We start from the raw sequence: 25161 nt of genomic DNA, 5'->3' as shown, positions 1-25161 counted from the left end.
GCATAAGATATTCACTGCTTTAAAGATGCTGAACTTCCTATATGATGAGAAGTGGCAGTTATCAGAACTGTTTACCACGGGACCGCAGAGGAACAGACATGCTGCACCAAGCACAGAAAGTGGCAGGTAGCAAGGGAGCTGACAGCAGTGTCACTGCTGGAATTCCAGCTCATCACAAGCAACACTTGCGGTTTCAAACTTGCCAGCACTGACAAAATGGATAACAGACACAGGTGTCCATTTCTACACTTCAAGAATTTAAAAAAAAATGGAGGGGGGGCGGGGGGGAGAAATCTTTTAAAAGACAGTTCTACTTGTAAAAATTGTCCAATTTTGAACATCAAGGTTTTAGTTTTTCAAATTAGTCTGCAAGAGCTTTTTTTTTTTTTTTTCCTTTTTTTTGGACCCTCACCAGGCCTTTACCTATAGACAGAAAATCTGTTGAGACAGTATCATTCACTTAACTCATGCCCTCCTTCCAAACTCACACCACTGCCCCACTCTAGCAGAATTACTGAGTGGTGCACAAACCAAAAAATGGAATAAGATGCGCATGCTCTCTTTTGGCCTGAAGAGTAAGATACTGCAAATATGGCTAAAGGTGATTGGGTGGTGATCAGGCAAAGGTAGAAGTGCTAGAGTGGTTGGCAACTCAAAGTGCTTGGCCAGTCAAGGTGGAAGTGTTAAGTCCAGGAACATCCTATGCCAATAAAAAGTGGGAGAGGGAGGGAAGGACAAACTGTGTTTAAAGTCTTTGCTGAATAAAAGCCTTCTCGCTTGAATTGGGCAATTAGGGTTGATTTCAAAGTCTTCAGCAGTACAACAGACCAAGTTTCCATTAAATTGGTCTCCATGTGATCCATCACATATCACACACTATAAAATCTGGCAGGTAGCTCTGATCTTCAGTTACATTCAGCTATACTGTAAGATCTGCTTTGCACAGGAGTGTTAGCACATGCTCCTTTTACCTCTCTACAAAGGAGGAATCAAATTTGGGTTTGGCAGAGATAGTAATGATTGGGCCATTTCCTGCCCAAGCTACACTAGCAATCAGTGCAACTCTGCACTGAAATGACATCATTCAGTGGGTCAGCACAGCAATGGCAAAATTGTTTCGTGTATCTGGATAAAACCAGGAACAGCAGAGTAATCCCAAAAGTTTTAAATGAGAATTAAAGCTGTGCAGCTCTTGAGAGACCCATAATAGAAAAGTAGTCCCCTAAAAGTATATCTGCTTTCCAGCAGCTCTTTCCCTAAAGCTAGCAAGAGGTCACCTAATTCAGAATCCTGTTTTCCTCTTCTTTTTTCCAGAGTCATCTCTCCTGGTCAGGTTATTATGCATCATCCTAAAATGCACAAGCACATCATCCAACTCCACCAGAACACAAGATGTCTTGGCTGTTGGGATTATGTGGATCAACTGGACATGGCCTGAGTGTCTAGCAATGAACTCTTCATAGCAAGTTAGGGAGGAACACATCCAAAAAAAACCCAAACCCAAAACACCACCCCCCCAAACACCCAAGAACAGACTAATCACAGAAAAAGACCATAAAATCCAAAATAGAAACAGTTGACTATCCTACCAAAGATAACAGTCACAACTAATTACAGTCTCCAGAAAGGACAGATTCAGAAATGGAAGGAATATTAAACATTTAGTTCACTCAGACAAGGCAGAAGGACATGACTTATGCTGCATGGTCATAACCAATAGGTCATGCACTGGCCTATTCATATCATCTCTTAACAATGTATTCAAGACACATTCCCCGTGTTTAGATTCATCTCCTAGGCTTAAGCATCTTGTGACAGCATGACTGGAAACATCTCCCTTATTAATGAAATTAATTTCATCAAAAATAAATTCAATAAATGTAAGAATCCTAAAGTTTTAAAAAAGGTATTTTTCTAACAAAACAACGTAATTAGGGACATATTGGATTCATGTAGCCTACTGCACTTCTGTTCACCTATGTGAATTTTCAAAAATGCTCAATCTGTTAGTGACAACATTATGTTACACTGGAGAAGAGGAACTCTTACAGAGCTACAGTCATCTTCTGAGCTGCAACACCTGAAAGCATCTCAGCTTCCTCAACAACAACTGAGACAGCTCTCTTCACTGAGCAACTATAGAACAAGACTGAAGACATACTTACACATGAGAGTGAGAGCTGTAGTCGAAAACCCCTCCCCAAAGTTTTGGAAATGGATAGTGCCACAAAAGAAAGAAACAGAAGTGAGGCAAAGACAGTAAGACATGATGAAGCAAGACTCTCAAATGCCGAAGACAACTGGAACATAAGAGTGGTTCTTGTGAATCAGGTGCACGCACAAATGCACGCTTGTTCTAAGCAACAGCACTCAATACAGAACTTAAGAGGATTTAAAAAAAAAAAAACAAAAACAAACCAGCAATACTCAGGTTGCCATGAACAACCAAACAGTATCAGATCTTGTGCTTAAAGATCAGAGAAAGTTTGGTTTCTTCCCCTTCCTTTAATTTGAGCACACTATTTAAATGGAATTAATCAAATAGATGGTGCAATTAAATCTGGAGAAAATATAAAGTAGTATTTGTGAGCATAATCCAAACAGTCCCCACTAATTTCTAGCAGCACATTTCAGGATAAAGGTCCTCCATGTCACATCTATTAGGTTAAGTATGTTGGTGCTCTGAGACATCAGAAATAGCACTTGAACAACTAGAGTGCTGTAAGCAGTGCTCAGCTAACAAACCTTGCAGCTCAGCTGAGCAGTGATGGCACCTCTGTTAACAATTAACACTGGAACATCTCTGAACAACATGGACTTTGCTATGGAGATATTACCTTAACTTTGAGTCTAAATCCCAGATCTGAATTATGTAATATTTTGGACAATAAGATCACCAGACAATAATGTAAAAAAAATAATGAGAATCTTATCAGGACACTCCTCAAAATGAAACCTGTGACAGAGCTTTGTTTATACAAGTGAAGTTCAAGGCAGTCAAGCAGTTGCACTCTACTTATTGCCAGATGGCTCTGAAATTTATTTCATCCACCTGTAATGCAGAACACCCTCTCACATCTGGAGCTTAACACAACCATGAGTCTCCCCTTTGCACAGTGGATGTGCATCTACTGCCAGAATGAAGTGAGAAATCAGATAGTTTTATTTTGGTTAGGGTTTTTTTTTTCTTTAACTCAAATACTTCAGTTTATAACGAGCAACAGTTTTGTTAAGATGTAAAAGACGATACTGCCTTTTTATTTTAGTCAAAAATGTATATATGAATTCTCCTGGAAAATGTACTGATAGTACAGCACAGCCTTCTCTAAAACACTCGGGCAATTCAACACCTGCAGCCACCAGTAAAGCCAGCTCAGGTGTCCTTTGTAAACAAGCCTAGCAATAATCTGGAGATCTTGCTCTGGAAGATGATGTCTTAGGAGACAAGACAGCTGTACTGTGAGGTAGATGTGCAGAGTGAGTCACTGGAAGTCAACTTAGCAAGCTGCACCTGTGATGCCACAAAGTCAGCAGGCAGAAGCAATAGTTTTGTTAAACTCAGCGGGCAGTTCCTAGGAAGCCAGCACACTTGGAACTGACAATCCACCAAACTGTCCTGTTAAATCCAATTACTTTGTTTCAAGCCAATGTTTAGAAATGATTGGCTTTTACCCTATATTCAAGTGTTTTTGAGACATTCAAAAATCCTAGAGTTTATGCAGGTTGTCATAACTCTTTTGTTGTCAAATATGCATTGGTGGCACTATTGAGCAGTTACAGAAAAGGCTAGGAATCAGATCATTGCTGGGAATGTTTCCAACCAGACACTTGTATTCTGCTAACTCAAACAAGACACTTGTCTCCTTTGTGCCAAAGTAAATCCCCAATTGCAAAACTAGGTGAAAAAGCAGGCCCTCACTGATGATTACAAGCCAAAGCCATCAGGTTCAATAGCACTTATTATTCTCTCGTAAACTTCTAAGTACTCAGCCCGAGTTTAACAACGCTTCCCAAAGCTTCCTATATTGCTTATATTGACCTGAGTATAGTTATTTCAAATGTCCTTCCTCCCTAGCATTTCTTCCCCATTCTCTTTAGTTTTCTGCACCAGTACAGAAGAGACATGCTGTCGCCACAACTATTGTAACTCCAAAATATAGCAGCTCATGCTGTCTTTAAAAGATGCTAGATGCTCTCACAGCATCTTTACAATCTGATGAACAAGGAAAGGATCTGCAATTTTAGATTAATAAGTCATACACAGTTACAACCCAACAGAACCAAACAACACTATGCAACTGCAATAGTTTCTGGCCTTTCCCAGCTGTGATCTTCCCTGAAAAGTGTAAAAGTTTCCTTTAAACAACTTCTATAAAAATAGTGTGGAAAAGGAGCCACAAACAGAGAGAGAGAAAAAAAAATTCCAGTTCCAGCATTTTAAGCTTCAAATAAACACTACTTCAGTGTTCCATTCGAAAGCTTTTAATTTGTCAAATCACGGCTGAAAGGTGCGATGGGAAAACCCATGTTCATACGTAGATCTACATTAGATGAAGTGAATTGTGAAGAGCACATATTTTTTGTCCAGTCTGACTCTGCCCAACCTATCCCCACCAGCACAAAGACTAAGGCTCTAAAATCAGGAGCTGACCAAGGGGCCTTGCGCCACCAGCCCTCACTCCCTTCTCTGGCCCCACTCCCAGCTGGGCTGATCCCCACTGCCGCAGCTCCCACATGCACTGGAGGTCTGAGAACTTCCTTGGTTCACTAACACAGCAGAACACTGATGTGCTGACCCAGCAACCAAAACCTGAGATAAAGCAGCTTACAAAGTTGAAGGAGTGGACTAGAGCCACTCCAGAATAATCAGCACAGGCATACAGCTGGGAGCGGGAATGAAAGAGGGAAATGGGAGGAGTAGGGAGCTGTTAGACTCATAAAACTTCATCCCCCAAATGGTATTATTGCAAAGCCACACACACGAAGAGTTGGCTTGAAAACTGCAATACAGGTTTCAAAGCTCATTAAAATTGCCTCTAAAACAAAGTTTTCAGAGCAGGGTTTCAGTGGGAGAAGGGAAATAATGTCTCTAGATTACCCTGCCAAATCTGCCCCTTCTAGAAATGAGTTCTGAGGCACCACAGAGTAACCTCACTATCCTGCACAGGGAATATTCAATAATAGCGTAATAATATTGTAAATAGCATTTACAATAAAAGTGTGCAAACTGAACAGCTGTTGGGACATAAACCATGACTGAGAGGGCAGCCAACACTGAGGCTACCGCAAGGGAAAAGTCCCAAAGCCCAAGGAAGTCAGTACATAAGCCATGATTTCCAGAAGCAAGGGAGCAAGCCGAGGGTAGCGCACCAACAGGATGCTGCTAGGGCTGGATTCCAGAAGCCTTGGTGTGTGCAGCATGAGACAGTGTTAACACTGTTTGTCAGAAGCATGTATTTATTTTGCGCACACCCTTCCAGTACAGAAAGTTATGCCTGACCAGAAAGGAAAGTTAATTTGGCCTAGTTTAGCAAATTCTTAAAACTCTGCCAAAGCATTGTCCAGACAACACAAGACATAGCTACTGGCAAGTTCCTGCTCTCAGAAATCACAGACTTTCAAAGAGTAATTTAACCTCTCTGTAGCTTTATTTATTTGCAGTATTTTTAGGTTGTAGAAAGAGCAACAGCTACATAGGTAAAGTATAAAGGCAAGAATTGTTCAGGCTTGGGGAAATCAGACTCTAGACACATCATGACAGATGTCCTGCCTTAAATAGCAGCAGTAACGTTCCAGTACTTAAGAGCCCAGCTAACGCTCCAAAATAGTGGAACATATAAAACATTAATGAAGATGATGTGATAAGTCTGTTTCAAACAAGTAGCCTGCTCTGCAAAGAAAAGGGAAAAAAAAATATCAATTTTATCACTGCTAGCTTAGGTAATTTGCTACATCCCCACCCCTTGTTCTTTCTTCTTCCATTAAAAAGAAAAACAAGAACATGCTGTGTAATTTGAGTTATACTCTTGATAGTGTATTTGAAAGATACAAATTAAGGATGCAGTTCTGTTAACAAAGAGAGGTTTACCTTAGGTGTAGTCTGAAAAACTGATCATTTGAAATGCAGAATAGGGATTAAAAAAAAAAAAAAAAAAAAGTGAGATTGAGCAGACCAGCTCATAAATAAAGAGACCAGCATAAAGAAAAAGAGGGATGCTCAGTATAATCTGAGTGAAGTGATACAAGTTCTTTTTGAAGTCACCTGAACCTGAAGCTCCCAGCCTGTAGTACATGTATCACATACTAGTGGTACGCAAGTCACGTTGACACTGCACACAAGTGTTGGCCAAGTGTTGCCAAGGAGTGCACACAAGCGCACATATGTATATATGTGTGTGCACACTGAGTGGCACTGATCCAGGAACTACCCAACCACCACGGGCAATTTCAAGTACACCAGTTTCAGAAACCCTAACAAAGCAACTCATCAAACACATTGCTGTATTTAATACAGGGGTTGTGTTCAGTTGCTACAACTGTCATACCTAGAGACTTGAGGGGGTAAAAATAATTGAGGAATAAAGAGGGTCTCAGACTTGTAGGGATCTGACAAGTACCCAAGCCCTAGTAGCACGCACAGTGAATACAAGTGACTGGAAACATTTGAGCAAGTGATCTTCTGTTTATCAAAAGAGTAGCGTTTCTTACAGCAGCTCTCTAGAGGCCACAGCAAAAAAACCTAGAACATTCTGAACAACTTTAATACACAAAACTAATGACTGTTTTACAAGAGTTAGAAGTTTTCCACAATAAGAATTTGTGGTTTCCTGTGCAAGAAAGAATGCCAATTCATACCAACTTGTTCATGGAAAAAGAATTTTTTTAGGGCTTCCTTAAGAAACTAACCTCTGTAACACCAAGATTACTTGCTTTGTTTCAGCAGAGACTGGCATGATTATAAGTTCTCATGTCAGTTTTTGCATAAAAACATTTAATGAAATAGCATTTGTTTTATTGGAAGGATACTGTCTACTATTCCATCATGAAAGTACATTCGTATGTTACTCCAGGAATTTCACAAGTAATCATAATTCTCGAAGACAGTATTTAAGGTGTTCCCTCTCTTTATTGCATTTGGAAAGATCTTTCGGCTAGGCTGAAGTTCAGCACAAAACCACTCTCGTCCTTGGCTTCCTTACTTCACACACATATATGGGCCTTTTTGGGTTTTGCTTTTGATTTCAGCAGCTCATTGCTGGCAAATACCTCCTGGGAGCCCAGAAAGAACATGTCCAACCAAACACTGCTTTAAAGATTTCTTTTAAAAGGCTACTAGATCAAGACTCCAACAGTAGGTCAGATGAAACAAAATCACTGGTAACTTCTTTTTCGCAGCTCCCTACTGGAAGGCAGATTAGGTTCCCAAACCAGGGAATGGAAATTTGTATCTCACCTGGAATGTTTCATCTGCCATCTCCCTGCCCACACAAATCCCTTCAAGTTGTCTGTGGCTGTACTATCCCAGCAGGGTACGCTACACAGTGCATTTCAGACATGAAGTTTATTAGGCAAGTATTAGCTGAGCATTCCCCTTTTAAACCACAAGTTTTAAGAACCTGAAATGCATACCTAGCAGTAGTTAGTGATGCTATAGTTAGCTTTTATTAATGTAAGTCCTAGCAAGTTGTTTAGCTGGGTTCAGTGCCACTTAAATTCATTTTATTCAACGTAATTTAATTTCAAGCTAGAAGAATTAAACTTGCATTCCATACCAGGAATCCATATAAACAATTTATTTCCATACTCCAGGCTTTTGCTTGCAATAGGAAGCCAGAACGACTTTCTTGCCAACCCACAAAAACAATACAAAAATAGGCATTTGCATGCAAGTTGTAAAGCCAGGCATGCACCAAATATTATGGAGACAAGACAAACAAGTGTATTTAAGAAAAAACAAATCATTTTGTCTGTCAACTAGTGGCATTCTACAATATAACAGGAAGGAAGAGGACAGGCACTGGGGAGAGCATCCAGGAGAGGTTTGGTGCAATCCCACAGCCAGGGTGTTTATAAAGTTCTGGGGAGTCTTTACTCTCTGAGCTTTGCAAGGGTCAAGTTTTGTACAAACTCCTTTGAAGTAATATTTGTCACAGTATATGCTTTAAACCACAAATGACAGGATACTCAAACCGAAGTAATTTAAGCCTAAAGCCAACAGTGTGATCTAATCAAGAATACATAAGCTAAGCAGACTTGGGGAGTAAGATGGGAGAAGAAGAAATAGCTACCTTTTAGCAGTTAACACCTAAACACTGATTACAGATGAGAGCGCAGCCTCACACGCAGCACACAAACAAGGCAAAGCATCCAGAACACAAGTAACTATAACAGGCAACCCTAACAACAGCAGCCTAACTAAGCCAGATCCTTACTGATAGATACTACCTCAGTAAATATACTTTGTTTTCTTCTAATTTTGTTCATTACTGCAACTTTTGCTTAAGTAAGCTTCTTTCAAACCCTTGACTCTTTCCAGTGATAGAGACAATTGTGTGTAAGTAGGCTCTGGGATGCCATACACATGGCTGATCAGCTAGAGTTGTGAACTGCACAACCTGTGAGATAACAGGCACCCAAGCTCACGAGTGTGCAGGATAACCCACGGTAAGATCTGCAATGACCACCCTGGAGAGAAACAACTTAAGCTGCCGAAGTTACAGATGACGATTCTCATCACACATCAACCTGCACCTTGGGGAAGCAGCTTTACCTGCCGCTGCTCTATTTCTGTCTTTAACACATACTGTAATTTTTAGTTTCAGAGAGCAGTGGAAGAGTCAGTGAAGTGAGGCAGGCAAAGCAGCAGTTACCACTAGCTGTGCAAAGGAAATCATTAACAGCAGCAAAAAGAAACAAAGCTTGAAGGGAGTAATTCAAGTTACATTTTCAGAACAGCAATTTCCCTGCTGCTGGAAATGCTGCTCTCCTGTGCAATCCACAAGGTCTCCTCCTCCACTAAGCCTTACAGTTGTCAGCTTTCCTGGAGTTGGAAGGCATTACATAGACAGACATGTCTTTAAATTGGCTGAGAAGCCAATTTAAGTTTAGAGGAAACTTTAAAATAAATATTTTCCCCTGTAGGGGATGGAGAAAATTTAAGCCAAGTTAACAACATTGGCAGAACCTTTCATTTAAAAGAACGAAAAAAAAAAAAACCAAAACCTAACAAAAAGCTTTCTGCAGTGGTCTATTTTTATGCATTTCCAGAACTTCCACCAACTTAGTTAAGAACAGTTTTTTGAGGTGGGTGAGGGGGTAAGCCCTTCTTTTTCCCCCATTGCTTTTAAACATGTTTAGCAATTTACTGCCATTTAAAGTCTTATCACTTGACTTCCCACCACCTTCCATGAGAAATAAATATTTTTTTCTCCTAAAGCCTTTAATAATTGAACAGCTCTTATTAATCAGATACCGTCTTCCTCCTCTGATCAACTGAGCACAAACCAACACCTCCTTACTTTCATACTTCTCAAATTCCACTCCTCCCAAACTCCTTTATGTCCATTCCCTAGATTCACTCCAATGGGGTTTATGAATTAATCAGCAGCACTAAAAAAAAAAAAAAAAGAAAAAAAATTAAGACACACTCCCTAACCTTCTCTGTGACAGATGTTCCTCCTCCATTCCCCATCCATCTTTCCCTGCCCTCAGTATCACACTCAGTTGTCTTCCTCTATTTTTGAAGCATAGACATTCTGCTGTTCTGAATGAGAACCCCTGCTACCTGTTTCTGAAGAACCGTTCATACACGTAGCTATTAAATCCAGAATACACATTCCTTTCTACATTTTCTGTATTAACTACACATTTTAAGCTAATATCCATGACTTTGCTCAGCTAACGTAACTATGTGTCTAATATGATCATTTCAAACTATAAGCCTGTATTTCTGCTATGATTTCAGACAAATACTGATTTAGTACTCTGAAAGAGTAATTTTCCAGAAGACAAGAGCAAGCAACTAGCCAAAGACAGTGTTTCAACTCCTTTTAAGACACCAGCATTAGAATGGAAAAGTTCAAACTCTCAGCTACTTGGAGATATGAAAAACAGATCCTGAAATATGGTACCTTAAATCAAGAGACTTCTTTTTACGTTTTTGTTTTGTTTTTACAGAGCAAGGCTCTATTATTAAGCCAGTCATGCTCTTATTAGCATAATCTAGGTAGTATGGACGTTTAACATGAACAAGAAAACTACAACCAGCTAGGATAGAGTAGGCCTGGTGAAAGAAGAAAAAAAAGGTAGGAAAAAAGAAATATATCTACAGTCACCTGAACATTTCCTCTCTGAATAATAGGGTTTTCAGACCAGTTACAATGGGTAACTAGGAGCCTGGGGCAGAGGCAGCCTTTTCTGCTATCAACAGCAAGAATGCGCAAGTCATTCCCTTTCAGTCTCCTTCACCATGAAATGATTCACACAGCCAGGAAAGTTCAAATTTACATTATTCAACTACAAACTGCATTAAATATGTTTTCAAGAAAATGCCTAATTTATCCCCTTGTAAGGGAGCATGGAATACTAGTTAATGAAACCAGCTCAAGCCTCTGAAAACTTAGCTTTATCACTATCTTTAACAATCTCTTGCAGTAACAAAGTATATGCTCCTTCTCACCCAAAGTTTCAAACTGACATTGTAGAACAGGTTAAGTATTTAGAACAGTAACCTTAGTCATTAACAGAATTATCTTCCTTTTCCAAAGGTGCTTGAATTTACTGTGTTCAAAACTTTCACTGAAGTTCACCACACAAAGATAGTCTGCCTTTTAACTTCTCCAGGGAGATAGTTATGGATTCACTGCTGCAGAAAAGAGTTCAGCCACACAAAACGTTTTCTGGACATTTCCTATCGCTTTCATGGCAGGGGGAACAGGCTGGATGGGAAAAGCCAGAAGGCAGGGCTCAGCCTATGGTCCCTCACCAGGACTGAGCACTCACTACACATACGAGGCATTTCAGAGCCCCTGTTCTTTTCTCAACATCCTATCTGATCAGTGCTGCCACTGAAATAAAACTATTTCAAGAATCGGTAAATGAAAGGGTTGGCTGACAAGAGAGCAGAGGAAGCCTTGTTAAACTGAACATTGTTCAGAGAAGTAGGGAAACAAAAGAGCTGTTGACATGGGTTTAAGGGGCACCTTTTCATACCTCGGTTCTTTTGGATTAGTTACTACCACAGGCTGTGGATATACATATACATGTAAACACAATTGTATTTCATATTTGTGCCAAATCTAAGAAAATAAGATTTTTATACAATCTGCCCAACTAGTGGCAAAGAAAACTCCTGACAACTTTGATACAGTTAGAACAGTCCACTTTTGTTTTAAGTCCATTAGAAGCACGAGAGGGGCTCACAGCACCTAGCATTTAATAAAAGTCAATTTTATCTCCACTAATACTTAACACCAGAGAAACAAATGCAGCTACAGTTGCCTGTATTAAGCAGCTGGCAAGCTCAGAGATGGAAAAGTTGCGGAACAGCTGGGGAATGCGAGACCCTTTTGAACAGGCTGCTATGTGATCCAAAATAATGGTACGTGTTTACACACAACACAATGGCAGCAACAGCCAAATGCAGGTCTGGCGAATGCACTACAGCTGCTCCTTCCCTCAGACAAGGCACACCGAGTAGATACAAAAGAGTTCATATTCGCAAAAATATGGCTTTCATCTTAAAAGGCAGCAGTTTGATTTCCAAAATAGACAGCTGGCCCTCCAACTGGACTAAACCGTTCAAGATTCTGTATTAGAAGTTACCCTTTAAAACAAGTCTGGATCAGGGTCATAGAGCTTTCCAAACTGCTGCTTACTTTACCACCAACAGTTTCCAATAATGTGTTGTTCAGACCAACATGCTGCCACCTAACATATTAAAAAAACTTCTCTCGTGACAGTATTTTCCACCTAGCATCAGGAAGACAATCATATGCAAACTCTTAATATAGACACTGACTACACAGAAGTTAGCTATCCACTTTAGAGGAAGATGTTCAGTATGCTAGAAAGTAGGGTTTGAATAAACAAGGGTTATTTTACAGCTTTTTTACACTAGTGTTGCACATGGGTGTAAAAGTAAGTTGGCACCTGAAGACAATACATCCCGCTGCTTATATCTAGACAGAGGGATAGTCCTTATTTGCTGCTGCTTATGCAATGATCGATAGCATGTTGCAAGGAGCAGTCGCTGTTTCACAATTGCCATCTGAAGACAACACAATTTTGTACATGACCTTGCACAAAAATTGCATCACCTTACTTCAAGTGATCTTCCCAGTTTCCAAGTCTCAGAAGCACAGTATCAGTGGTACCATCTGTCTTGCTCAAGACAAACTGTGATCAAATAGTGCTAACAAACCGGCTACTACTTTATACTGTAACCATACCACCCCTAATTATGCTAGGCACCAAAACAGAGTTAGTAATGGAATGTTTCAACCCACTGCATCTTGATCAAAAATATATCAAACTCAAAACTCAATGAGTATTTGAGTACTCTTTTGAGTATAACTCAAAAGAAACATTCTTTGACTGATAGAAGGAAAGGGCATTGAAAGATTTCCTCCCTCTGCACATAGCCATTAATGTTACAACCCCAGTTAAGAGCTATTCAGAATATGATAGTTAAAACTGGACAAAGACAGCTGTCATAGCAACAATAACAGATGCAGGCACAATTTTTAACCTCCTTCGCTTTTACAAAGAAAAATGCCACTAATAGCCATCACAGAAAGGAGTATTTTGAAATATGGGTTGTAAGATTCTGTCTTGTAATTAATGGGACTCTGTCAATGGTAAGCACATCTCTCAGCCCACCTAAGCAACAAAATGCCACATCTGTACACTTCAATTTCAGACTTCTGATAAAGACTTTCTAGTGAAATCCATTTGTGAATTAAGCCATATTTCTAAGAAACTCCCCAAATAAATGGAATATACATACTGAATAAAGAAGGACAATAAGTAGAGCCTTGAATCACACTTCCAGGAAAGATGCTTCTGGTACCAAAATACTATTATGCTAAGTGCCCTTCCTGCAGGCAAAGCAGTAACAGGCATGCTACCTTCAAATCCTACCATCTGTAAAGGTAAGAGCACAGATTTGCTCTTCCAGCTGCACTGATGCTGCACTAGCTAGGAGCAGCTGCAACTGCTGCCATGTTGTAGCTGAGGGAGCAATGGCCTGTTGTATCCCCAAGAGACCTCAATATGAGCTCTAGAGCCCCACCTACATCAGGAGCTTTTTCTCCAGAGTTTTGAACCAGTTCTGCTACCCAGATTTATCCAGCTTTGAGCACATCCCACTACTCTAGTGTCTCTAAAGTCTTGTTCTCAAAATAAATAAAGTAAGAATGGAAGCTTGAAACAAGTGCAGGATGTTGGAATGAGTTAGGACATCAGCAAAGCTTAGCACAGTTCAGCAAACAGGTGATTTTTAACAGTTACAGGTAATGCACTGACAGTCAACCTACATAAGCAAGTGAGATGTGAATGATCTGGACCATCCATAAGCTGCATTAAACCTCTCCCAAATTACTCCCCATACTTAACCATAATGGATTACTCTTTCAACCAAGATCACAACAATAAATTAAACAAAACCCAAAAACAAATAAAAAAACCCACAAAAAACCCAAGGAACTCTAGTTCCTCATCAATTAGTCCCCACTAAACTAATTACTGCTTTAAAGGAGAAGGTATTTATCTCAAATTCCAATGCTGTACTTACCAGGTACAGACAAAATAAGTGTACTTGGAAATAATTCTGTGGTTCCACTCACCTTCTTTGGAGTCAAATCATATATTGTAGTTTATTTTCGATTAGAAGACCTATCAGGGTATTTGTGTGCATGAATGGGAGGGTGAGTTTCCATCTTCCTGAGAAGTTCTTTTTAACAAGCATTTTACATGTGGATATCAAATCAGTTCTTTCACAAAACAATTCCTGCTGTTATTTGCCACAGACGAACTAAGAAAACAATTCTTTTAATAGCTTGTTCCTGATTTTACTATAACTGCACACAGATAAGGTTTTTAAAAAAAACTGTCAGGAGGTACATCTACACCAAAGTTTACGTGCCATAACAAAGATTCCCCTACCATGTAGATCTCCTGACAGCCATGTCCCAACAGGCTCCAAATCGTTTATACATATACGAAGTATTGTTCAAAGCAGACTTGCTTTAAGCAAGATTAAATACCTGCTCAGTTTGAACTGTCCCAGCGCCAGGATAAACTACACCAAACTAGTTCAGACAGTTATCCCGCTGGGCACCAATGGCCTTTGAAACTCCCAGTACCCCAGAATCTGCTGCTTCTGGGAATTATGCCAGAAGCTGTGGGGATAGCTCTCCACAGAGGACATTACAAATTAAATATTTTAGAAGTGTGCTTGTGTTTACATGGAGCAAGGCTGCAACAGTTCAGCATATGAGTCAGCATGGTTTGCATCCACACAGAACTGAGCAGTGCAGTTGGGAACTATAAATCTTCTAGGGAAACAAAGAGCGTGAAATGATTCCCCCAGGGGAATACAGTCAGGCTGCACCTAGCAGGAGCTAACACTCACCTGAAGACAGGAATTTTGTTCAGAACTTTACTACTGAAAAGCCCATGATTTTCCTGTGGTGATTTCAGAAGTTTCTACACAGGACAGACACTGTCTTGTATCAGAGAGGTTAATAATGATACCATGGCCAGATAAACTTACAGACACACACATCCACACCAGGATACAGCTCATTAAGTCTTATAATTAACACAACTCCTTTAAAGTGAAAGCTGAAGTATATTTCCTATCAGGATAGCAAAGAATAATTTTGAATGTATTTCACTTATTACAATAACATCCAACAAAGTCTTCGGACAGTAAGCAAAGCAGAACTGAAAAAGAGCAAAGAACTCTAGGGCATCTCACCGTGCTGTTACCTACGGCCAGATGCATTTAAGGACCAGGCCAATACCCTTTTATTGAGGCCTCAAGAAGCACAGGAAAACAGGATGACATATCAGGTCTCTGAACATCCCACCAGGGAAGAATTTCTTGTGTCAGGAACAGCGGTCAGGCCTGTGTTTCAAGATCTGAGCACGTTACCACTATTTCTTCCTCTTGTCTCCACAACAGGCACCTCTGTCTCGTGGAGGCTTGACACAGACTATCAAGAAACCAGGACTGTTTCTCTGAAAACACAGGCTAGTCCTCTACCACTGTTGGTTACAGAGGGCAGCACACAGAGCCAGAGGACAACACATCCTCACCTTGAACTGCACTTTCTGGTCAGAGGTAATGACACCTCGATGTAGTAACACTGCACACAGTTCTGTTGTCATAAACCTCATCAGCCATGTGAATCAGTCAAGAGAGGTTTCCATTTTCAGGTGGCTTTTGTTCTCATTTTGAACACAAGAGATTAAGATAATTACAGGCTGAGAACATTTTTTGGTATGATATAGTTTGGTTTACTCTTAAAGAAACACACTTGCCATGATAAAAATAACCAGACTAGTTCAGAACATTTTCCATAAGCTATCAGAGGAACTGTTCGCACACCCAGAAGAGCTACATATCTACCAGGATAAGAGTACTGTCCTTCAGCACATGAGATGCTATCTGAGCTATGATCAGTCTATGATGACACTAACAGCTGTCGAAGACCGAGAACAATATCAAAACTAAATGAATAATTTTCACTTCCTATTTGCTTCCCAGGCCTCATGCTGCTGCCCCCTGCCAAGTAATAAACTCGAGTACACTCAGTCTGTGCAACAGCACTTAAGTCTCTCTTAAGAGAGTCATAATCCACGATCACGTGCAGACTTTAAGAAGCACTATTAGCAAAACGGATCCAAAGATGTTGTTAAGTAGTCAGCTCTGCAGCACTGGGTGTCCATGCTCTATGTAAAACCCTACAAGCACTGCACTCATAACTAACAGCATACCCTACTCATTTTTTTTTCCTATTAATCACAACACATCATTGTTTCCCCCCTTTCCAAACATAGTTTTCTGGAGTTTGGACAAGAAGTCGAGGCAAGCTGCAATACGACTGCTGACCCATTTAAGCCAGGGAAGGTAAGTACTCAACCCCTCCGACACAGCTATTGGGCTCTGGGCCAAAGAGGTTCCACGCATCAGGAAACAAGTAACCTGTTGATTTTGTCAGCCTTTCCCAGTATCCCCCTGTGCTGTAACCAACCAGCATCATAAAGTCCCTCTTTCTTTACACCACACGTGCACGCTGCCGCTGCTGCTGCCGCCGCCCATGCCTTTTTTCCCAGCTGAAAAAAAAAAAAAAAAAAAAAAAAAGAGAGACAAAACCCCTTCAAAAATTTCCGGGTCCCGCTGCAAAGCGGCCCTTGCGCCGAGCGCGGCAACGGGACAGCACCCTCTGCCGCGCCTCCAGCTCACTGCTCCCGCCAGCTCCGAGGATGTCCCCGCGGGGCAGCACCCCGCCGCCGCACCCGGGCGCTCCCCGCAGCCCGCCCGCCTCCCCCGGCACGGAGGACGAAGGGCCGCGGCGCCGGCGGGCGCTCGCTGCCGCTCGGCCGCCGCGCTGCGCCCGACAGCAGGTGCTCCCGCAGCCCGTGCGGGAACCCGCGGCGGGGACGGCAGGCTGGGCGCCAGCCCGGCATCCTCCACATGTTGCTGCGCTGAGGAGAAAGCCCGAAGCCGGGGTGACAGCTGGGCCCCGGGCGGGAGGGGAGGAGGGAGGAAGCGGGGAAGTTTCGTGCAGCACCTTCGCGACGGAAACCCGCTGCGGGACGAGCGAGGATCCCGCGGCGCCTCGTCAAAGGCGGCGGCCGTGCCCCGGGGGCAGCGCCCGCCCCGGCCCCACGCGGGTTTCCCTCCCGCGGGGAAGAAGCGGCGAGCGCGGCCGCCGCCGCCGCCACTCACCTCACAGCCGTGGCGGCTCGGGGGGCAGCCACAGCCTCCGGCGGCGGCGGCCTCCGTCCTGTCCGTCCGTCCGTCCGTCCGTTCGTCCCTCCGGCCGGCCGGCGGGGCGGAGTGGGGCGGGGGAAGCGGCGCGGCCCCCCGCCGCAGGGGGCCGCCTCCTCGGCGGAGCGGGGCGGGGCGGGGCAGCGCCCCTCGCCTCACCTCAGCGCCCTGGCGGGGAGCGGACGTGCCCGACCCCGGCCGGGCGCGCGGGGAGCAACGGCCGGCGCGGCGCTACACGGCCCCACGCGGGGCGGGGCGGGGTGGGGTGGGACGGGACGCGCCCCTCGCGCCGGCCTCGGCCCCGGCCCTGGCCCCGGCCCCGCCCCCGGCCCCGCCCCGCGCCCCCCGCCCGGCTCGTCCGGCTTCCGCGCGCCTCCTGGAGGCGCTGCTCCACTCCTTAAAGGGGCCGCGCCCGGCGTGGCGGGGGGCGAGGCGTGGCGGCGGGGCGCGGAGCCGGGCCACCGCGGGTGACCCGCGCTGGCGGCGAGACGAGCGGCACGTTTCGTCCGGGCGGAGCCGCCTGCCGAGAGCCCCGGGCAAAGGTAGCGGCCACCGGCGCCGGGGTGAAGCCCTTGAGGGGAGGCTGAGGTAACGCGGCGGCACCAGCTCGTCCTCGTCCCGCCGGGCCGCGAGTGGCGGGCCGGGGCTCAGCGGAGGCCTGAGGGGAGGAGTGTCGGGCCCTGCCTCGGACGCCGTCCACGCCGGCCTCGGGGCGCCTCTGCCCGAGCGAGCACCGCGGGGAGCACCGCCGGTGAAGGCCGCGATGTGGCGGGTACCGAGGTGCAGCGTCCCGGCACGTCGGTACCTCGGAGGTCACCTCAGCGGCAGGTCGGCTTCAGGCTCCCGGCCCTGCTGGCCGGGGAGCGTGAGGAGGCGGCGTGCCACGGGCTCGGGAGCCCTCGCTGACGCGGGTCTGAGGGTACCCGGGACCCGAAGCCAGGCCTTCCACCTCATCGAGCCGTGCTGGCCTCTACGGCCAACGTGTGAAGTGTGGTGGGAGTTTTTTGGGTGCCTTTCACCGTGCCTGGCCAAGAGGATATTTAATTATTTATTTAAACGGGACCAGGCCCAACGAGAGAGCTCTAGTACAGCAAAGGAGCTAGGCAGGGCTCAACAGCATGACTCACGCGTTAGTACGAGTATGGATGGCTCCTGCATGAGCAGCGTCTCTGGACAGTGTTTGTCTGTAGCGTACATTCAGAGACGTAGGACTTTGTTCTCTTTATTAACTCGCGCAACCTTTCCAGGCCATCTCAACCGAATTGCAGAGTTTGCTCCTGCTGGGCTGGAGCAGATCCTGGGAAGACCTTGTGGAGAAGGCTGTCTAGAGGAACAATTCAATGAATGTCCCGCTTTCTCCCTACTGCTGGGACCACGTGGGGTAGAAGCTGGGGGAAGCAGAAAGTCATCACCGCTTTTTATTTAAAGGGAGAAACTTTTTTTTTTTTTCTCAGATGCGCTTGTTTAAAATTGAGGCAATGTTACGAAGATTGAGGAAATACGATTATGATGTTGTAGACCTCACCTCAGTGGTGCAGCAAAAGTACTTGTCCACACAGCAAAAGGGAAACAAAGCATTCAAATTTTTTTACATTAAACAGCCCAGAAGGTAGAATCATCCTTCCTTTTATCTTCCTCTCACTCTAATTTTTTACTTTAGACAAATGTTTTTCTAAGTGAATTACGTGGAGAATTCAAGCCCTGCTTCACTTGATCAGATCTTGCAAAGCAACCTGAAACATGACCACAGCACATACCACACAGAGAATCGCGAAAGGGGGAATCATTTGAAGAATATATTAAACCTGAGAACTTAGGTAGAGAACACATGGAACTGAACAGAATACATAGAATCATTTAAGTTGGAAAAGACCTTTAAGATCATTGAGTCCAACTGCAAACCTAACACTGCCAAGTCCACCAAAAGAAGTGATGGGATGACCAAACATCCTTCTCCAGGTGCTCTCTACACCGCAGCTGGAGGTGCTTCTGTTCCATTCAGTTGCATGTGCAAGAGTAGAGCTATCTTCTCCATATCTGCGTGAAGCCTGTGCAGAGAAACAGGAGAAAATCTTAAGGTGTGGAAACATACTAAGATGAGGCAAACCTAAAAACTTTCAAATCAACACCCAGCAAGTATTTCACAAGGCACACTACAAAGTATCTTTGCAGCACTACAGCAGCTTTGTGCTCTAGATGAATATTGAGGGCTTAGCTTGAAATGTTGCTGGGTTTTATAGCTTTGTGGTAGGCAGAAGTTTCTTAATTGCAGGATAATGATGTGGTGTGGGCACATGCCTTTTGCCTAGTGGTTATGAATTACTTTGTGCAGATACATGAAACCCACATCAAAGAAGCATAGACGTGTCCTTCCAGGCTGATTGAGGGAGAGAAGGAGGAAAGCTAGCACGGAAAGGAGGTCAAAGACAAACCAAGGTTTAACCAAGGCACGGTTAAAAATCTTGGATTAAAAAAGTGACCTTGAAAATATGGTTTATCCTGCTGCCTTTCAACATAATTTGTCCTGTTGTCCAACAACCCTATTTGAAACTATCAAAGGCCTTCCCTTTCCTTAAGGAAAAAAAGAGGCAGCACTTTCTCAGTAGGATTGTCAAGGTTTAGAGATGGAATTCTGATCCTGCAAAAAATGGCCTGTAACACAGGCCTGAGAGAATTGTCTGAGTGGAGGGGAGAAAAAAGTAATTGAAATGTTAAATTTGCTTTTGTTGTGATTGATATGATGCTGTCCTTATTTGTTTTCAGATATCAGAACGGTTTCTTGATGGAACTTTTACAACTGAAAACCTGCAACTCATTTAACAAGAGCTCTGTTTTCACCCTCGTTCAGAACTGATTTTTCTGTCTGGATTGACTTTAGGCACAGTCCCTGCCATCTTCTGCCAGAGATTTTTCTCCTGCAAACTTAATCCATGATCCAGTTACATGACTATTTCAAATTTACATTAAAATGGAGTAAAAGATTGATTTGAATTCCAAGGGAAGAAAGGGAGGCACAATGATGTTGTTGAATCTTTTGTTCCCAGAAGAACCAGCAAAGAATTAAGATTATTAAAGAAGTATAATTTGGTCAGACCAACCATCTTAATCCATGTCAGTTAAAAAGATGATTTTCCCCACTTTTTTAATGTGTTAGACACAAGCATGTTTGATTTATGATGGGAGTCAAAACCATCTGTACTTTGGGGCACAAGCAAATGCTTATTTAAACAATGGGGCTCCCTGGGGGGGATATAGGAAAGAAGTGACATTCTTTTGCAAAGAATTCAGTGTTTTTCACTCCATGAAATATCTTGCTTTGTTTTGAAAAGTACTTTGCAGAAGACACAATGACTTAACCTACTATAAAGGAGTCCAGCAACTTTCACCTTTATGTGACTGGTATGAATATGAACCAGGTTAGGACCGATGAAATACTGTTACTGTTTGCTTGCCTTAGAGTGACCCGTGTGAAAAGAATTGGTCATCTCAGTCTCATTGGCAGCATACAAGTATTCACGTCTTAAAAACATTTGGAACTAGTTGGCAGTACGAGGCCTTGTCTGCACTCAGGATTAGCTCTGATTTCAGGAATTATTTTAGCTTCTGGTACAAACCCACTGAAGTTGTGCAAATTGTGACCAATGCTGCCATCTGCACCATTCGATGGCTGACGTGGGGACTAGTTCTAACTGCAGATGAGGCTGAAGGAAAGGAACCAGTTTCTGAATAGTTACATATCCTGAATCAGCTCTTGTGATGTGCTTTAGTAGTTTATTTGAGGTTTTTCAGGAAAAAAGTGTTGAGGGCATCAGAAGATAAACATCTGTAGCAGCATTTTAAGTTCAAGCCTGCACTGGGTGGAGATTCCCTTCTGTAACCAGATGCTGTGCTGTATATGCATTGATATGATTAGAAACAGGCTTGAGAGTAACATTTAAATTTACTAGTAAACTTCTCAGACTTCAGTAAGCCAGGTCTGTGAATGAATGTTGTGCCTGCTCCTTTCAAATCCATTATCTTGAATCCAGACATCTCCATGCTTAAGGGACTTTCTTGCCAAGCTTTGGAACTGACCTCTGTAGCTCAGCACAGTCAGTCTGCTATGACAAAGATGTGCCTCACTGTAGAGCCCAGTGTAAACTATTAATGTCAACAAAGAGGCCAGAGCAGAGAGACAGAAATATGTGTGTTCCTGGGAGGTTTCCACATATGGAGGAAGCAGAAAAAAAGTAACAATCTACATTTCAGCTGCTTTTCTAAATTAATGTATTCAACAATGTGGCAGGCTAGTAGCTTTCCCTTCCCAAGTAAGACTATGCCAAACTACAGTGAAGAAGCCTAGAGTCTTTTAAAAGAAGGTGTGAAAAACTCTGGGGCAAGTGTAGAATTTTAGAAAAGAGCCAAAGCCTCTGTCCAGCCTCAGAAGAGCAGAATGACAGAGCCCTGGCAGCCATTGCAGCCACCACCGATTTATTTACGAGTTCCTGGAGTCAGTCCAGTGTAATTATGGGCCTGAACTCCAGATCAGATTCACTTGACATTTGAGAAAGTCTGTGGAAAAACAGTAATAATAAACTGATAATAACCATCCATCTCATAAGCAACAAAAAATAAAGGGAAGAGAAAGGGCAGGTGGGGAGAGGGGATGGCAACATAATCCCCAAAAGATCTCCTGCTTGTCAGGAGATACTTTCAGTATATACCCCTATGTATTTTCCAAAAGGAGCTATGGAGAATTTTGGAGTAAGTCCTGACTCATGTCAATGCTATTGCAATTACTGCACTGGAAAAAATGAAAATGGGGGGTGCAAAGGAAGCTGGGATAAGTCGGGACAGCAGTTTCTTTTGGTGGAGTAGATAGTTTGTGGCCCACATGGCATTTATCCAAGCATGCTCATCACCTAAATTATATTACCATGAAGCTGTTGGCTTTGGAAAAAGATGTTTGAAGAAACTATGCTGTAGCATATGATTCGTTTTCAATTTCATGCACAGTATAGAAATACACTTTTTCTACTTTACTGCAGGGCTTTGATTCTGCTTGTTCATATCATTGGTATAACATGGATGAATATCGGGTTTAAAAATCTTTGTATTTTAAACATCTGCAGTCTTGTATCAAGATTTATATTGCACTGTTCAGTCCTTTCCATTTGAATCACTCCATATTATTTTCTACTGAATTTCTGTAAGACTGCTTTCAAAACCCAACTCTCTGGGAGTTTTCCAGAAAAAAAATATTTTTCAAGTAAGATAAGTTTATTAATATTGCTGAATGGAACAGGTGTCTTCTCTGACAAGAAAGAGGGCTGACATTTAACTTACAGTTGTCTCAAGTATTTTATTTCAGGTGATGGAATTGAATTGCAAGTTATGAGTAAAAGTTTAGCAAAGCAAGAACAGTTAGTTACCTTTATGCTACACCTAAACAGCATATTGTGAGTTTTCCTTATGTAGGTTTAAGAACTTACCACCTACATATATGCACAGGTACAAAGGATTCCATATATGTCAATGGATTTCCTCAGAGGAAGCATTCCAATTAGCTGCTTTCATCAAACAACAGCAACCAAATGTCAAGTGCCCTGGCAATCAATACCAAGCACAGTAACGCTAGACGGTGTCTGAAGGAAAAGGAATCCTGGGTGAATGAATGGGGTTATTGGCCCAGAACATGTCATCTTCAAGTGACCTGCTTTGCCATGCTCGCCTAACTTCTCAGGAACTTCCTACTCACAGCTGGAGTGAGTAACTCCAGTTCTGAAGAAGAAAGAATATTGAAAAAGGAATGGTCACAGCTGTATGCAGAACAAATTCAGTTCTCAGATATCCAGTGAATGTACACTTCTTCAGGTTAAGTGCATGGGAATCACACATATTGAAGTAGTTTAGCCCATAGTCCCTGATTTGACAATGGTATCATGTATTTCTGCTTAGGACCTATGTGTAGAACTGGAGTTCTATGTTATTTGTTGTGGTTTGTTGTTTGTTTTTTTTTTTTTTTTTAATTTGGCTTATTATTTAACTTTATTTAACTTCTTTATTTGACATTTATTTAACACTTTAGATTATTGTGTTATTTCTGTATGCTTTGATACTTTCATCTATAAATATGTCTCATACATCTTGAGGAAGTGACTTAGCAGTCTGAGGCGCTGGTGTAAGGTCAATAATAAAAGTCTAATATATAGGAATGGAATTTTTTTTGTATTTTTCTTACCTACCATACAGCTGGCTTTCACCAGACATGTCCTTTTTTTGTTCATGGTAAATTTGTTGGGGCAGAATTTGAAAATGCTGACAATTGTCTGGAACAGCTTTACCAGAATAGCAGCTCTGCCTGGGCTGCTGGATATCTGGAAATCCTAGACACATTCACTACGCATTGCAGATCAGCTCCACAAAGTATGCAGTACTTCCACAGTGTTAGATCTTCTGAGCATATGTTGCCCAGATGAACTGCACAACCCATAGTAAACCCACTTACTGTGCAAAGTCAGATTAACTATATAATTTATGCACTGTACATCTGATACTTTGAAGTGCTGGGCTTACAGTTATTTTCTGTTCTGCACATGCTCATAGATTTCTACTGGGTACTTCTTGGGTGCAAATCAACTGACTTTTTATTTACTTGTTTGCATGTCTCTCAATGATGAGACACTGTTACCTGGAAAAATTTTATTTTTGTTTGGGATCAGCGCATCAGCTGAGGTTGCATCCAAACCACAGAACTCAGTGGAATGTTGGAGCACAGGGTCACACTGAATGAAGCTTTCAGCTACTGACGGCATCTGAAGAACATCAAGAAAAAGTTGAAAGCCTTGGTAAATACCCTTCAGAAAGTAGCTGGCACTGCCATGTAGATTTCAGCAAAGGCAGTGGGCCTGTCTGCAACAGAGTTTTCTTCATGTTATTTGGTGTAACAGTCCTCATGTGGAGCTCATAGTTATTAAAATAAATAGTGCTTCTAGAATAATATGTGGGATTTTGAACTCCATTCCTCAACTTTGGCTTCCAGTATCATCTAACAGTCTCACAGCAGATATTAAAATGTGAAACAGTTAACATGCAAGAGGAACAAAAATAATAATTCCATAACAAGAAACATCACCATTAGCAATCCCAGTTTGCTGTTCATAAGACTTTTGAGAGTTATTGGCATCAAATATGCACAGTCTGTAAAGTCTAAAAGGAACTTAATATTCCAGAAGTACTGCCTTCCCTTGACAATACTGGACTGCACTCAAGTGCATCCCAGTGACTTCAGAAAGGTACACGTCTTCTGTGCAGACAGTGATACAGTCATTTACCTGTGATGTGACTGTGGCACGATGAAGACTATCATCTGTAGTGTTAACAGCTTTGAAATATGGATATATGCAAGGGCCATAAAAGGAATTCCTCAGCCTTCCAGGCCTCGGTGGGCTATGTAACTGTGGTATGAGTTTGTAGTCTATTGTTGCTTTCTGGAATGACACATGTAAAAAAGAGATGGAGCAAAATCAGCATCAGTCCATTCACATGAAGGGCTCTTCCCACATGGAAAACCCTGCAGGTTCCAGTCCTTCTTTTAAGTCTTTGCACTTGTGTAATTGAGCTTAACAGTGTATTGTTTTGTCCATATGCCATTCCAACTTCTGTTTCCACAGAGGTGTTGTTCTGCATGGGTGCGCTTGTGTTTGTTTCCAACACTTCAAGGGAGTATTCAAGTTATAAACAATGATGTAAATAAAAATACAAGCGCTTTCAGCAGTTCAGTCACAAAGTCTTAACGTATATTAGCCTTTATGAAAGCAAAAAAATACAAGCGCTTTCAGCAGTTCAGTCACAAAGTCTTAATGTATATTAGCCTTTATGAAAGCAAGGTGCTTACTTGCCAACATCTACAATTAGAGCTTTAACTGCTTCAGTGTGCACAACATTTGATTGCTTGTATGGGATAGTATGAGAGCAGTCTGCCCACTGGGAGTCCTTTTGCTGCAGAACTTCTTGGGTTTAGAGAAAAGATTGTTTTGCACTACTTTGGAGTAACAAGGATTTTATTTTACATAGTCAAGTCATTAAACAAGTTGCATTCAAGGGGACAAGAGTATTTGGGAACATCAATCTAACTTTCTTAATTGTTTCAGCTGGAAAAATAGGAGGGGAAGAATCAGAAA

At 42.5% G+C, this 25161-nt stretch overlaps 1 protein-coding gene and 1 long non-coding RNA gene across 3 annotated transcripts in view; one reads left to right on the top strand and one right to left on the bottom strand.

Annotated features, from left to right (window-relative positions):
* SVIL (supervillin) overlaps positions 1-17216 on the bottom strand; it is a 144121-nt gene extending 126905 nt beyond the window's left edge. For both annotated transcript variants that reach the window (XM_030008287.2, XM_030008289.2), the window contains exon 1: positions 16958-17216. The gene's annotated coding sequence lies outside the window, so the exon portion shown is untranslated. The remainder of the gene's footprint in view (positions 1-16957) is intronic.
* A 203-nt stretch (positions 17217-17419) lies between these two features.
* On the top strand, positions 17420-23198 carry LOC121233214. The gene is made up of 2 exons (XR_005932134.1): positions 17420-17541; positions 18454-23198. It is a non-coding gene; the product is annotated as an uncharacterized LOC121233214 (long non-coding RNA).
* Positions 23199-25161: the final 1963 nt, after the last annotated feature.

This window comes from Aquila chrysaetos, chromosome 3 (genome assembly GCF_900496995.4).
Source record: "Aquila chrysaetos chrysaetos chromosome 3, bAquChr1.4, whole genome shotgun sequence".
Taxonomy (NCBI): Eukaryota; Metazoa; Chordata; class Aves; order Accipitriformes; family Accipitridae; genus Aquila; species Aquila chrysaetos.
This window is presented reverse-complemented; position numbering and strand designations above follow the sequence as displayed.